Source organism: Athene cunicularia, assembly GCF_003259725.1.
Source record: "Athene cunicularia isolate RWA chromosome 2 unlocalized genomic scaffold, athCun1 chr2_part2, whole genome shotgun sequence".
NCBI lineage: Eukaryota > Metazoa > Chordata > Aves > Strigiformes > Strigidae > Athene > Athene cunicularia.
The window spans coordinates 2,648,226-2,662,115 of record NW_020799096.1 but is presented as its reverse complement, the minus strand read 5'-3'; the positions used below and the strand labels follow the sequence as shown (position 1 = coordinate 2,662,115).

Sequence of the window (13,890 nt, the reverse complement as noted above, 5' to 3'; positions counted from 1 at the left end):
GAAATAAGCTTGTTTTCTAGAACAACTCTGTTGTTGGATCTTACTCAGGTACTTCATGTTTAATCAACCTGTAGTTAGTGCCAAAAGCTTTTAAAATGATTGTGGGATATTGTCAAGACCAGGTGTGTTCTTGCCTTTTTTTTTTTTTTTCCCACTTGTTATTTAAATTTTTGAAGTAGATTGATTGAAATTTTTTTCAGATATTAAGAACCACAGACAATTTTGGCTCTATTTTCTAAAGTACTTCTGGAAGGTCTGAGTTATTTATAACTGCTGAGTTGCAAAGTTTTTAACATGCTGGCAGATAGGGTAAGGGCTGTTGAATACCTGGTAATTGCATTGCTTTGATAGTTTTCTAACCCACAAAAATTAAAAAATGTAAAAACAGCAAGAAGGTAGATTAAGATTCCTCATGTTTTTCCAGGAAGAAAAAGGAAGTGAAGGAACACTTCTCTTTAATATCCAAGAGCTGCTTGACTCCTCACTCTTCCCTTTCTTTCTTTCCTCTTTGTCCTTTGATAAAGAGTTGGGAGTTTCTGGTGTCTGCCTGGTCAGTTCATAATGGTGGTAGAAACTCCTGAAAAGAATATTCAAGCAACATAGTGTTAAACTGCCTATGTGAATGAACTGTTTAGGGAAAGAAAGCAAGAAATAAAATACTGGAGGAGGCAAATCAATATATATTTTTTAAATCAGATGGGGAGCATGTTTGAAGAAAATGTGAGTTCTGTGAGTCCTAGAGTTGACTGTTTTCCCTCCTGTCTTGTGTGTCAGTAACTGAACTGCTCTGATTTACTATGTGAGGTGAGCATTTGAGATAGTAAGTGATGAGTTTCAGGATGAACTGAGCACATGGAGAAACTCATATTCAGGCTTAGGCATTTAGTACTTTCATAAGGAGCTGAGAATTGAATGTCTAAGGCCGTAGTTCACAGCATCTTTAGGTTGGGACAGAGTGGCTGGATGCTCACTTTTCTTCAGTCAAAAGTAGCAAGGCATTTTCAGCCAGAGGACTTCCTCGCCTCTGTCGGTGTCTGGCTGCAAAAATGATCGTGCTGTCAGGAGGGAAATGATAGCACAGGTGCAGGAACAAGTGGCGGGTAAAAGTGCTTCTTTTTGTAACAATGCCAGCATAAAGTAGGGGTGGCGCTTGAAAGTCAAAGCTGCCTGGTCTTCCATACAGTTTTTGTCTGGTATACTTGGGCAGTAATGAGAAATTGTGTTTGAAGAGATTCATTTAACTGTTAAAACCAGACTAGAAACAATAAGTGATGCAGGAAGGTAGAAGGCAAGCAGAAGTCAGGAGTTAAGTATGGGGAGGGAAGACAGGGACTCTTACCAAATCTGTAAATTTGACTGAAGGTTAGAATTCCTAATATCTAAGATGACAGCATTCCCTAGCAACATCTAGGGGTACAGTGCAAGGATTATAGCTACTGTCATGTATGTAATTATTACATACTGGAGCAGAGAGCAGGTATGGTGGTGAATCTTCTGAACTGTAGTTGTCTGCAATGGCATTGCTTGAGTAGAGATCTGATGCTACCTGTTGATACATCAGTGTCTGAAACCATAAGTGGTGTTTCTCCCTAGTAATTGGTTTTGTTTTTCATTACTTCCCCGATTTTTTTTTTCTTTTAAAAGATTTGAGTTCACACTGCAGCTTTTCATAGTGCCAGAGCACTTGCAGTCCTTCTTGAATCTGTTGCAGAAAACACGTAACTTAGCGATCTGTAAGCCATCTATTATGTTTGCCATTTGCATCAGAAGTTACTGTAGAAGATATATGCAGAAAGATATATAAGCCTTGTTATCACAGGAAAGCTAAAAATCAGCCTTTTAGAGGAAATTTAGATTACAGATGCAAGGTATTGCCTATGTTATAATGATTTAGTAACCGCTCCGACTAGTTTGGGGAATAACACTGCAAATATAATACTATAGTCATTACAGTTAATAAGTTTGGTAGTAGTACTACTACAGATAAGTAGTTTGATTGGATTAATTATGTAATGAAACTTCTCTTAGTATACTGATAGCTGGTCATACAGCTGTAAGAGAAAAGGTGTGTACTGTTACTTTATTTATGATAGACATCTTGATCAAGGTAGCATGTGATCAAGTGTGAATTTGCCACAAAATGGTGACTCTTTTTAAGCCTCTTTTGAAAGAAGGTTGAATTCTTAATCAAAAGATACAGAAAAGCATCTCGATAATCTTGAATATCCTGAAGTATCAATTGAGAGCTTCTAACTTAAGGAGCTGCTGGGATAGTAACAAGGCCCAAACAACATTGTGCTTGGGAAGAAATAATTGAAGAGGCGCATCTCTTGAGTTGCAGGGAAACAGTTCAGAGAGTAGTTGCTTCTTGTGAACATACATACTGCCTGACTTGCTTAATGATATCTTCTAGAATGTGTTTATTTAAAAATAAAACAGTTCAATTGGTGTTGGCCGGGGAAAAAAAACCCCAACCACAAAAAACGACCAACCATTTGATGTTCAGGGTAGAGATCAGGCTCCTAATCTTAAGTACAAGTGTAAGGTAAGGCTATAGTCACTTAAATACAGAGAGTTAAAGGTCTGAAAAGAATGACACTTCAAAGGCACAAAGGTTGGACTGTAAGCGAAGCAGAACTCTATTAGGATAAGAAGACAACTAATTTGAAAAAACAGCCCTTTGATGTTTTTTTTTTTTTTAAATTTTAAACATTATGGTAAGGTTATGGAGAGTATGTAGCACTAGTTAGATCATGTTCTTAATTAGTGAAGAGCTTTCCAATCTGTCTTTTTAAATTATGATTTCTAAGAAGTTGAACTGAAGGCTCCAACTGTACTGTTAAGCAGAGAAGGTCTCTTTCAAATGAACAAATACACAGAATAGTAGGAAGGAGCATGTGAACTAAGCAGTTGATGGAGTTATTAAAGGAGACTAACATAACAAATGTTTCTACTGATTGGAACAATTGGTGATTACTCACCAAACTGAAGAGTTCAGTCTGATTAAGATCTTAAACATTTTAATTCACACATTATTGTTCCCTTAATAGTAGTGCTGTTTTCCAAATTGTACCTGTAGCTGATTGAAATGCCAAGAATTTTAGGATGCAGCGGTGATTGTTTTAATCTTCTGAAGTATTAAACTGGAATTTAAAAGACAAGTGACCTCCATAGCATCAGCTTTAGAAATAACACGGTCCTTAGTTTTGAGATGATGAGCTCAGTTCAGATTTGTATTGACCTCTAGATATACCTGCCAACCTGAACTATTCTACAAGTCATCTGATCTGCTCTCCTGCTTAGGCAAGGCCAACATTGAAATTGTCTTTTCCAGACCACTTTTAAAATGTATTAAAAAATGGAGATTCTAGCACCTCTCTGCTTAATGCATTCCTATACTGGACAGCCACTGTGAAGAATTTTCTCCCTTTTATTGAAATGAAATCCCTTACTGAGTCTTTATGTTGCTTCTTGGACTTTGATTGTATCATAGATTAGTGTGTTTCAGTAGAAGGGCTAGAATCGCGCTTAACTTCTGTGATTGTCCAGGTTTAGATCTCATTTGTGTAAGAAAGCATGCTGTTTGGGGAATTAATTCTTCTATGTATTAGTTGGAATTCTTGAAGTGTCTTGTCCAATTTTGGTAAGGCCCAGAAACAGGCAAAACCATGACACATGTTTTAAAGAGACCATTTAGGAGTTTGGGGGCCTATGTGTAGTATTCTTAAATAGTTTTGTTAAGAAGAAATAGAACATGCCTTGAAGCCTTAGACTTGTAACAGGAAATGGAAAAAACCCCTTGTGAACCATTGATTTGAATGTATGCAGTTGTTGTGAACGGCAGTAGTGGAATGTATGAGGCAGAACTGAATTGAACAAACCTACACTAGTTTTTCATTTGTAAACAGACATAATCTGTATTTGTCTTGCACTGGCAACTAATGTAGACAAGTTACAAATGGTTGCTGCTGGTTTGCCACTCACTACATCTTTTCAGAGCAATCTTGAGTTGATTTAGAGATAGCAGCAAACATGCTTCTGCGTGAGTAGCTTTCAAGTAGTTTGCCACATTAACTGCTTTGATTGTGCAAATTCTCGTAAAGAAAAAAAAATTGCACAGTGTGAATAGTATGTTTTACATGGTACAGAAGATAAGTGTTCTAGTGCTCTAATATTGCTGACATTGACAGGGAGAGGCTTTGCTCCTATCCCTTGACCCTGGTTGCATGGTTCCTCTTCTTCCATGCCACTTTGGATGTTTGTCAGGGCAGCATGTGCAATTTGGGTCCAGTTAGGAAACTGCTTATTTTGAGTGCAGAAAAAATCTGATGTAACTGATCACATCAATCAAATTTATTGTATTTACCATGTAAATTGTATTTGAGATGCTGAAGTAGTGTAGACAGATAATAAGGAGAGAAAACATGCCATTTTAAGATCCTACTTCCTTTCCAAGTCCTAGTTGAGAAGTACATTAGGATGTTATTTGTCGTCAGCTACCAAAAGCAGATAGGTAAGTGAATGTGCTGCTTAATTTTGGTTAAGTTGAAATGTTGTTCTTCAAAGTGAAATTCTGTTAGGTAACTGTTAATACACTAGTAACCATTGATTATGTCATGGAGGAGAGAGTGCACTGGCCTTGAATTTGGCAGTTTTCTTACAGTGGAGGCAAAAATTTTCAGTTGTTGGTACATTAAAAAAACCCACAATATTGTAGTGACACTGCTACTTTTGAAGGGATCCCACAAACTGAAACATATTTTAGTGTTGCGGATAGTTACTTGCAATTACTGTATCACAATTATAGGAGCTTAACTGTGATGAGACTGCTCATAATGAAAGTGTGCTGATTTATAGCAGCAGACCTTCTGCTTTTGGCGCTGCTGTATTACCTGGAAAGCCTACAGCCGTCATCACTCTGAACGGTGCTAGGGCTGACGGTAAAATGTCTTGGATGTGGTTGTTACCCACACTGCAACTGAAACACAGGCTTTTAATTCTTGCAAGCCAGGGTCTTTCTGTTAACTTGAGGGGGAGGAAGAGGAAGTGTTCTGAGATTTGGACATTTGTTTTCACACACAGACATTACTCCTCAGTTTGGGATTGGTGCGTCTGAGGTGGTTGATGGTTCTCCTTCTTACATCAGGTTTGTAAAAATTAATAGTTTTGTCTTTGACAATAGCTAGTATAACAGTTTCCATCTCTTGAGTAATCAAGACCCTTCTTGCAGAACATGGCATCTCGTCAGAGTTGGTCATGGGTGTTTTATTAACCTACATCATCCACAATCACTGAAGCCTGTCAGAGTAAGGAAGGACAGATGAGCTGTTTGGAGTGACCTGCTCTGCTTAGGTCTGTTCACAAACTGATCAATTTCTTTGCCAAACGGAGCCCAATAGAAGTTAAGCCTTTGTAGGCCATTACAAGCCTGTTGGCATTTATCTGCCTGCAGAGTGGCACAGCTGGCATGGATAGCTTAGTAAATGTTTCCTATTTCTGGTTAAGAATAATTTTTCTGTACCAGTAAAACTGAGCAACAGAGACAATACGGTTTGACAGACACTTCTGTTGAAGCCTAAACTGCTGCCCTCTCCAATTTCAGTTTTCTGCCTCTTGTTCCTGCCCCAGTGTTGCCCCTCCTTTGTGTTGATTTAAGAATTCATGTGGCTGCTGAACAAACCAGCTTGTGGAGCTGATTTTGTTGAAAAATTGTATTTAAAATCTGAGTGTGTTTATTTTGTGGGCTGTTCAGACAGTTGTTTTTTGTTTTTTTTTTTCCCTGACCTAGTTTGATTAATAGAATCATAAGCACTTAAGCTCTCACGGTAGAGAAGGCTGAGCAGAGGTGGAAATGAGTGACCAGGGGCTACTGATACAGCACACAGATGATGTCTTTCCAAGTAAAACGGACAACAAATAGCATTTGAGGAAGGTAATTGAACTGATGGTAGCATTTGATGCAAGTTCTCTCTCTGAATTTAAACATCCTTTAATGATGCAGAACTTTAGCATGTGGAATAATGACATGATGTAAATTTTAAAGCATAGATAAATATTTTTAGGTATTTCTTTATTAAAAATAGGTTGAACTGCACTGTAAACTTAAAATACCACATTACACACTACAGTTTGCTCCCATCTATTTCTCTGTGACTAATTCTACAAAAGAGTAGATGTGCTGTAGTTGTTTTTGTAGTTAAACATTATTAATAAACTATGCTAATCTTCCCTATGTTGCTGTATTTCAGAGCTAGAGATTTTTGGTTTTAGTTGTCTGGTTTGATATCTGAAATACCCAAGCTGACGGTTGGCCTTGGGAATATTTTTCTTCCCATGGAAATAAGAATGTGCTATTTTACATAAGTTTGGAAGGAAGTCATGTTTTGTTTTGCTTTAGAAAATCCAAAAAGTAAAGTAATAAGCAACTACGAAGCTCCCAGGCGTGTTTTTTTTTTGCCTGCTAACACAGGTAAAAGGCCCTTTATGGTGCTGAGAGTGTATTTTTTTTTCCCCCAGCCCCTGCAGCTTGAGTAGTCCGAAATCACAGCAGCGAACAATTTTTCTTACTTAGCCCAAGAAAATAATATTGTTTCTAGACCATAGCTTTTTCATGAATATCTCTGTGCTGTTAACAAAAGTTTGTATAAATGAAGGAAACAGATCTGACAGATCACAGCATTAATTTATATTTAACTTTCAAGTCAGTTTTTTTTAAGTCTGGCAATATGTATGTGTTTTATTGATAGTTTATTTTCAGGTGCTTGATAATTGTAATAAGAATCTGCTGGAAACTGCTTACTCTGAAAAGGTTCAGGATAGGTTCATAGAGAGTATTTTGCATTTAGGGTGCATGAAGTAAACCTTCAAGAAACTTCCAGGAGTTTAAGTAATAAAATTTAGCTTAACACAGCTGAAAAATACTTAGCTGCAGTTGAACAATCATTTGGTTGTATTGTGCCGTGTAAAATCCTGTAACAAAAAAGATCACTTGAGGTTTTTTTATGAGATGGTTTTGGAAAGCTAACAACTTTAGGTCTAAGCTTAATGCATTGATTTTTGATACTTGAAATGTATTATCTTTTTTTCCTCTGGCAAGTATTGAATTTTTTGTAGGCTTATGGAAAAATCTTGTTAATCTTGTTGCTAAAATTCTGTTTTTTGAACATGAAAGTTGCCATAAATTCTGTTGCCTGAGCAGAAATTTTTTTAGTTTGAGGAAAAGCATAAAAGGGTGTGGTGGGGTGTGGTTGTTTTTTTTCCTGTTGGCCCCTCCTTTTTTTTTTTTTTTCTTAAACTAAACTTAGTTTTGTAGATGCTTGAAGTTCTGTGATGACTTCAGATAGGGTTTAATATATAATCATTTTTCCATTAGTAAGATCGCTTATGCTCAGGCTGAGAGACCTATATGCTGTCTTGATCTGATAACAGTTTCAGTTAAAGAGTATGCCTGCCTTTCCGGAGTAAACTGATATGGAAAACCAGTGCCTGTTTGTGGTGTAATTGCCTGCACTAGTTTTTCCCTAGTGTTTGTCTGAGTTCCTAACAAATCCTTTCTGCTTTATAGTTGTGTACAGGAAGCTGCAGTTGTGGATGGGATCATCAAACTGAACTGTGCTTCAGAGAACAAACAATCACAAAAGTGAGATTTTATTTATTGTTGGTCAGTTTAATCCAGTTTACAGTGCATCTCTTTGAGAAGAGTGACTGCAACTCCATGGGTAGTATTGGGGTGAGAATAAAGTGTTGGGAAGTGTGGATTGTAAGATGACATTGTTGCTGAGGAAATTGCTTGGGTGAGGACCTTCATTATGTGGTATTGAATCTAAATTAAAGAGATTATTGTATCTGAAGGGACAGTTTGTGAAGCCAGCTCAGATGCATGGCAAGCTTGGAGTTTACCAGTGCACCAAGTCCAGAGAACTTAGTTGAGGAACATCACTGTTCACAGGGCTGTGGGCATGCTAACGGTGAACTAGAAGAGATTGACAAGCAGCATGGTGTAGTTCATTGAGCAGGGCTGTGCAGTTAAATATGTCCCTTTAGAGCTCGAGGTTCTGAGAAGCGTGAAAGCATTTGCATTCGTCTTTATAGAAAGTAAAAGTAGTACTTGCCCCCACCTACCCTTGCCCCATCTGAATTATTTTATTCCTTCATTACTCTTCTGTTACTCTAGGCCACAAAACCCATGATGACTTCTTTTATTGTTCTGTTTGCATTGGGATGCATATACAGTTTCTCTGATGGGTTTTATATTCTCCACCCACCCTTACCTTCCCTGCTTCCACCCCACATTGAATCTGTTGGTTAAGAGTGCTCTTAAGTGCAGTATTGTATCAGTGTATGCATATATTTAAAATATATTAATAATCTTAAATGTAGATTAAGTCACAAAAAAGAACTGAGAAGTTTTACTGGACACAGTATGTTTTATTTCATAAATATATCCAAACAAAAATGAAGAAGATAATGTAATGTTGTTACAATTTAAAATATTGTGTAATATTAAGCACAGTTACAAACTAATAGCATTCTTTTAAAAGGGCAGACCCCTTCATTTGTTCTACTTTCCAATTTGAATTTTTTTTTTTTTTTTTCCTGAAATTTGGTACGGTAGCCAGAGGAGCTTTAAATATAGTCTTTGACAGCAGTACGACTGCTTGAATAGACTGCCTAATTTAGAGAATTATCTGTGTGCTTGTCTGTCACTGATGGATATTGCCAAAACGATCCAAGAAAAATAGGACATTGTCTTTAAATAAGGCTGTTTCTATGTTCTGTAGGCAAAACAGGAGCAATTTGAGCTGAAATTTTTCTATACTTCTTTGTCTTTCATTGTGAATCCTAGATGTATTTGACTGTTAAAAGTAAGTATTGGCAGATTTAAGCTTATAAGCATAAAGTTTCTTCAAAATTTACTGTAAAGAATGTGGATATTGAACATAACTTCATGCAGTGTTCAGCAGAGTCTCTTTAAAATGCAAACATATAAGCTCTAGGACGCTGCCATTTTTGTTGGTTTTCATTTCCAGCTATGCATGCATGAGTAGAAACTGAAAAGAATAGCTATGTGTTTGTTTTTATTTTTTTGTAGAGTTTTTTAAAATCAGTGGTTTAGGTGGGTTCCGTAATTCTCATTCATAATACCATAGTCCAAACTCCTTATGGGTCAAAAAGAAGTGTTAATTTTGTGATTTTTTTTTTTTAATTTATTTTTTTTTTCCCATGTATATGCTGCTCAGAATAACATTGGTTCCCTTGTTAGTATAATTATCTAATGTCCAGTTCTACCCATGCACTTAGGTATACTGTGCATGGGTGTATGCTACAGCTCAGGAATTAGGTAGCTGTAATATTACAAGTAATGGAAAAATATGGATGGTCTGAGAGCTGGTGAGCAGCATGTAGCAACGCTCAGGTGTGTGTATGGAATAAGCAGTGTGGGGTCACTTAGTTCTGCAGTGCTGTGCTCCTGGAGGGCTGGCTGGGTTAAGCCCAGCTTTGGACCCAGGGTATTAAGCCTTTGCATTTAGGTATGGCACATGCATCTCCTTGCTTGCCATGGCATCGGTGTGATTGCCTAGTCTGGAATGACACAATCCATCTGTCTCTGACTATTCTTCTGCAAAGGGGGTGCAGGGAATTATTAATGAAAGAGGGAAACCCTCTTTAGCGTGATGCCAGGTGAGAATCTGGCGAGGTTAGCTCAGGTTCTGCGTGCAAGTCATTCTGCACTTTGGGAGATGAGCTTTCTGTAGAAACAGTCTAACTGCTTTGGAGTTACGCTTGCTTTCTGGTTTCTATTGTGGAGATGAGATAATCTGCCCATAAAGTTGCCCACATAGTTAACTGCTATGTAGTTTCTTTCATTTGGATAAAAGTTTTCAGGACTGGGATCTTTAGCACATGGTTTTTGTAGGCCCTTCGTTTGAAGAGGATGCAAAAATGGGAAAGGAAAAGATTTTAAAACAATAGAAACAGCTAGCAGGACTCAGAAGGGAAAATGGGGACAGAGAAGAGGGACATAGCCTGGGGGCTTTTAGAATCAGATTGTTGCACTAAAACAATCCAGTATCATGTTTTTATTTATTAAATGGAAACTGTTTAACATTAAGACAGTTAAGACAGGCTTAACTATTCTTAGACAGATGGTATTTATCTTGTGCCGCTTGTGCTACTGTGGGGAATATTCTGAAACTTTACATGAAAAGTTGACTAGTTCTGACAAATTGATCTTAAAATTCACTAGCGTTTCTGGCCTGCAATCCTAGCTGCAAATCCCATACAACATAATTTAATGAAAATGTATAGGCTTTTTTCTTGTTTAGCAAAGTGAAACCTGTGTAGTTTGTTAGAGCTCAGAGCACTTACAAATGTAAACAGCAGAAATGATCTAATAAAGTGATTTGGGAAAGGTTTTTTTTCTTACACATAGGTACTAGTGCAAGTGGACCAATAGTAGGCTTGAGACATCATCTACAACCCTGAATTTGTCCCAGAGATTATGTTGATGTTTCCCTGAAGATTTTTAATTCTCCAGATTATTTTTCCTTTCCCTTTTTCCAGGGGTGGAGGTAGTAGTGTCCAGCACCCTTCCGTAAGAATTCATTTTTCTGTCTCATGTTTTGCTTCCTCAGCCCTAACACAACATGGGCTGTCTTTGGGATATTTCTTAATCCCAATGTCTCTGGTTTAGTTTCTTAAATGTATAGGTTTTGGGGCAACCTTTGGATTGCCATTAGAAACTGTCAGCGGCATTTGGCTGTAGTCCTAATGTGAAGACAATGAATCAGTTACGTTATGAAAATTAACTCTGTCCTCTACAAATACACTCTTCTCTCCCTGCCTCCTGCCTTGTTTGTTTTTTTTTCCATACTTTCTTCTGAGGTTAGGGACAGAAAAACAATTACCACTTACCACAGTACATGTGTGAACAGCACTGTAATTCTTCTTTGGTGATGTTCAGCTGCCCAAAACCATACAAATATGGTTCACTTGGTTTGAAAAACTGCTGCTCAAAACCAGAATTCATTAATAAATTTTCAGGGATTTTCAAAATTCGTATTTACAACCATGTATGCAGGACGCTTTGCTTTTTTTCATAGCTATAACTTTTCTACAACCTATAGACGCATTTGCTTCTTTTCCACTCAATGCTTTTTCTCTTAATACAGACTTGTCATTGAAGAGGCCGTTTCTAATGTGTTTATAGGTATTTAACTTCATGTACTATGTGTATCCCACTGGCTGTTGCACGCTAACATTATTACTTTATCTAGAAGAACTTTTTCTTGCTATAAGGACATAAACAAGTGCATTTTTTAAAATTTCTATGGTTTATTATTTGGTGCCTTGAATGTTAAATGGTTGTCTATGTTGTGCCCCAGATAGTAGCTTGAAGCTAGTACAAGAGGAGAGTGTCCTTCTAAGTCCCATTTGTTTTCAGATGAGAGACCTGAGTGTGCATAAGTTTTATGCTGTTTTAAAAGGAAGTGTTTATCTTCTTGTGAAGTATTATTTTTCTTACCATTTTAATATAATAGGTAACAATGATGTTTATTACTGAAAAATTGAATAGATTGGATTTGTTTATTTGATGGGAATATATTTCTCTCTGGTCTTAAATCCTTGTTTGTGGGATCTTCTGGGGGATGTATTTCAGTTGTATGAAAGAAAGATGGGAATTCTGCTTTTTGTTTGGTTTGTTGTTGGTTTTAATCTAATTATATATAATTTCCATATAGATCTGCTTTTTATAAGCAGGTCTTATCTGGGAATTTAATTTTAGTTAAGCTTTTTTTAAAGCCTGAGTCATTTGTTATTCTCCAGGAAACTAGAATAAGAAGGGCTGTTGTTGATGCAGTGATAGAGTAAGTAAACATAATCTGTGTTTTGTTTTTATGGGATATGCTACTTTAGTATTGTCAGCTGAGCTTTCATGTATCTTTTGAATTAATTGGTACTTTTTCCATGTCTTTTGGCTCAACCATAACTGAAGTGATTTTGACGTTCTGTATTACAAATTCAGATTCTGTCTTTCTGTTATTTAATGATACTTATTCTATGTAATCTATTTCCAGTTAATGGTATGTTTTTTCCAAATTTTTTCTTTGCTTAGTATAGCATATAATACAATGCATTTTCTGTACTTCATAATGCTTTTATGCTGTTCTCTAATCAGTATTGTAGTGCACTTGGAATCACTGATTGTCTTTACTGTGCTCTTAACATGAATGGTCCAGGATTATTTTTTAAAATTTATTTTATTTTATTTTTATCTCTTTCTCTTGTAACCACTGGTGTTGTGGCAAGTGAGGTACAGGTGGATTCTATGCCTTGAGGCATGGAGGCAGAGCGACTCTGACATTTTGCTCTAGATTTACTTCCCCCTGCTTGTTGTCTTTCCTTTCCCTCTGTCTAGTCAGGTGCTTCAAGTATTACGTGAAACTTATTTATATGCTGTGCCTTTTTTCCTCAAAGAATACTTCCCATCCCATGATTTGGGTCAACAATTGTGCCATTTGTTGAATCATTGTCATTCTAAATCTAAAAACTCAACAATTTTTCTTACACAGTATGATTTAATGTCTTGCATAAAAATGGGTGTAAAGATCACATAGACTATTGCTTTTTGTTTAGCGTAAATGTGTTCAATGTAAATGAAGGTGTAGTATTGAGAACAAACAGGTTCTATATTGTTTCCCTCCCCAGTCATCATAAAGTCTGATAGAACTTGGATCCAACCTGTACAAAACTACTGAAAATAATGCTCTGCCTACAGCAGCAAAGAGCTTTCAAAAACCTGGATAAAGCTGTACTCATGACTGTCAGGGGAGCTGGTGTGGTGCAGGGGAGGTAGCACTGGGTGTTTGGCACCAGCCTGAAGAAGACACCTCTGTTCAAGTTTACCTACCTTGATAATCAGAAAGGCTGGAATTGTTTCTGCTCAAATTGATTATGCTTGTTTGAAGATATATTAACCCAGGGCAACTGGACATTTCAGTCTTTCAGTCCACAATGGCCATTGTGAATGCTATTATGAGATATTCGGTGAAATACTGTAGGTTGTTACAGTGCAGTTCTTGAGAGGAAGCCAGTCGTCAATGTAGTGGTTTTGTTTTGGGATGCTGTCAAAATAGTCGTTGCCAGCACAGTCGCAGCATATGGTCCTTGATTTTGAAAAATGTGGAGCAGATTGGCATATTCTAGCGACACAATTGGATTATAAAGTAAAAATACAACTTCATTACCAACACTCTTGTAAAATAAAAAAGAAGCACTTGGTACTAGCAGAGTGATTAGTAGAAGTGGAATGAGTGTCCTGTTTACAGTCAGCTGGACAGTTTGGGATTTTGTAGAATACCTGAGAGCAAGGTCTCTTATTCTGACTGTCTCAAATCTCTTTGTCTGAATTTCTAGAATTTTTTGACTCTTGAGTGGCTGGGTTGGAGGACTATACTTGGGGTATATATCTGCACTTAAAATCAGCTCCAGAAGCCTATTATAGGAGTTGGTATCTAACCAAAAGGACAACTCCTGTGAGAAGGGAAAGGTTTGTCTGCTGTGAATATAGTTGTCCAGAAGTTAATTTACAAGACTGCTTACAAGGATACCAGTGTGTGTCTTTGCAGTGAGAATCTTGATTTGTTCCACTTCTTTAAATCCATTGCATACCTTTTTCTGTATAAAGGCATTAGACGTGCTTAAAGCAAATGTTAATGGTCCCACTGTTCTGTAATTAAAATGACTGTTTTCTGGTGTCTACAACTCAAGTATGTTTTTTTCCTTCCTTTTTTTTTTTTTTCTTTTTTTGATTGTGAAGGTATTGCAAGTATCTGATAGAAAGGAATTAAAAGAATTGGATGTGAAAGGTATTAGAAGAATGTCTCCATC

At 36.9% G+C, this 13,890-nt stretch overlaps 1 protein-coding gene across 9 annotated transcripts in view; it reads left to right on the top strand.

Annotated features, from left to right (window-relative positions):
• The first annotated feature begins 5,834 nt into the window (after positions 1-5,834).
• Positions 5,835-13,890, top strand: part of EZH2 (enhancer of zeste 2 polycomb repressive complex 2 subunit) — a 38,158-nt gene continuing 30,102 nt past the window's right edge. For 5 of the 9 annotated variants that reach the window (XM_026843921.1, XM_026843920.1, XM_026843919.1 and 2 more), the window contains exons 1-2: positions 5,835-5,932; positions 7,565-7,639. The gene's annotated coding sequence lies outside the window, so the exon portion shown is untranslated. Of the gene's footprint in view, positions 5,933-7,564; positions 7,640-13,819; positions 13,869-13,890 lie in introns of all 9 variants that reach the window. The other 4 variants (XM_026843914.1, XM_026843915.1, XM_026843916.1 and 1 more) reach the window with 4 other exon arrangements.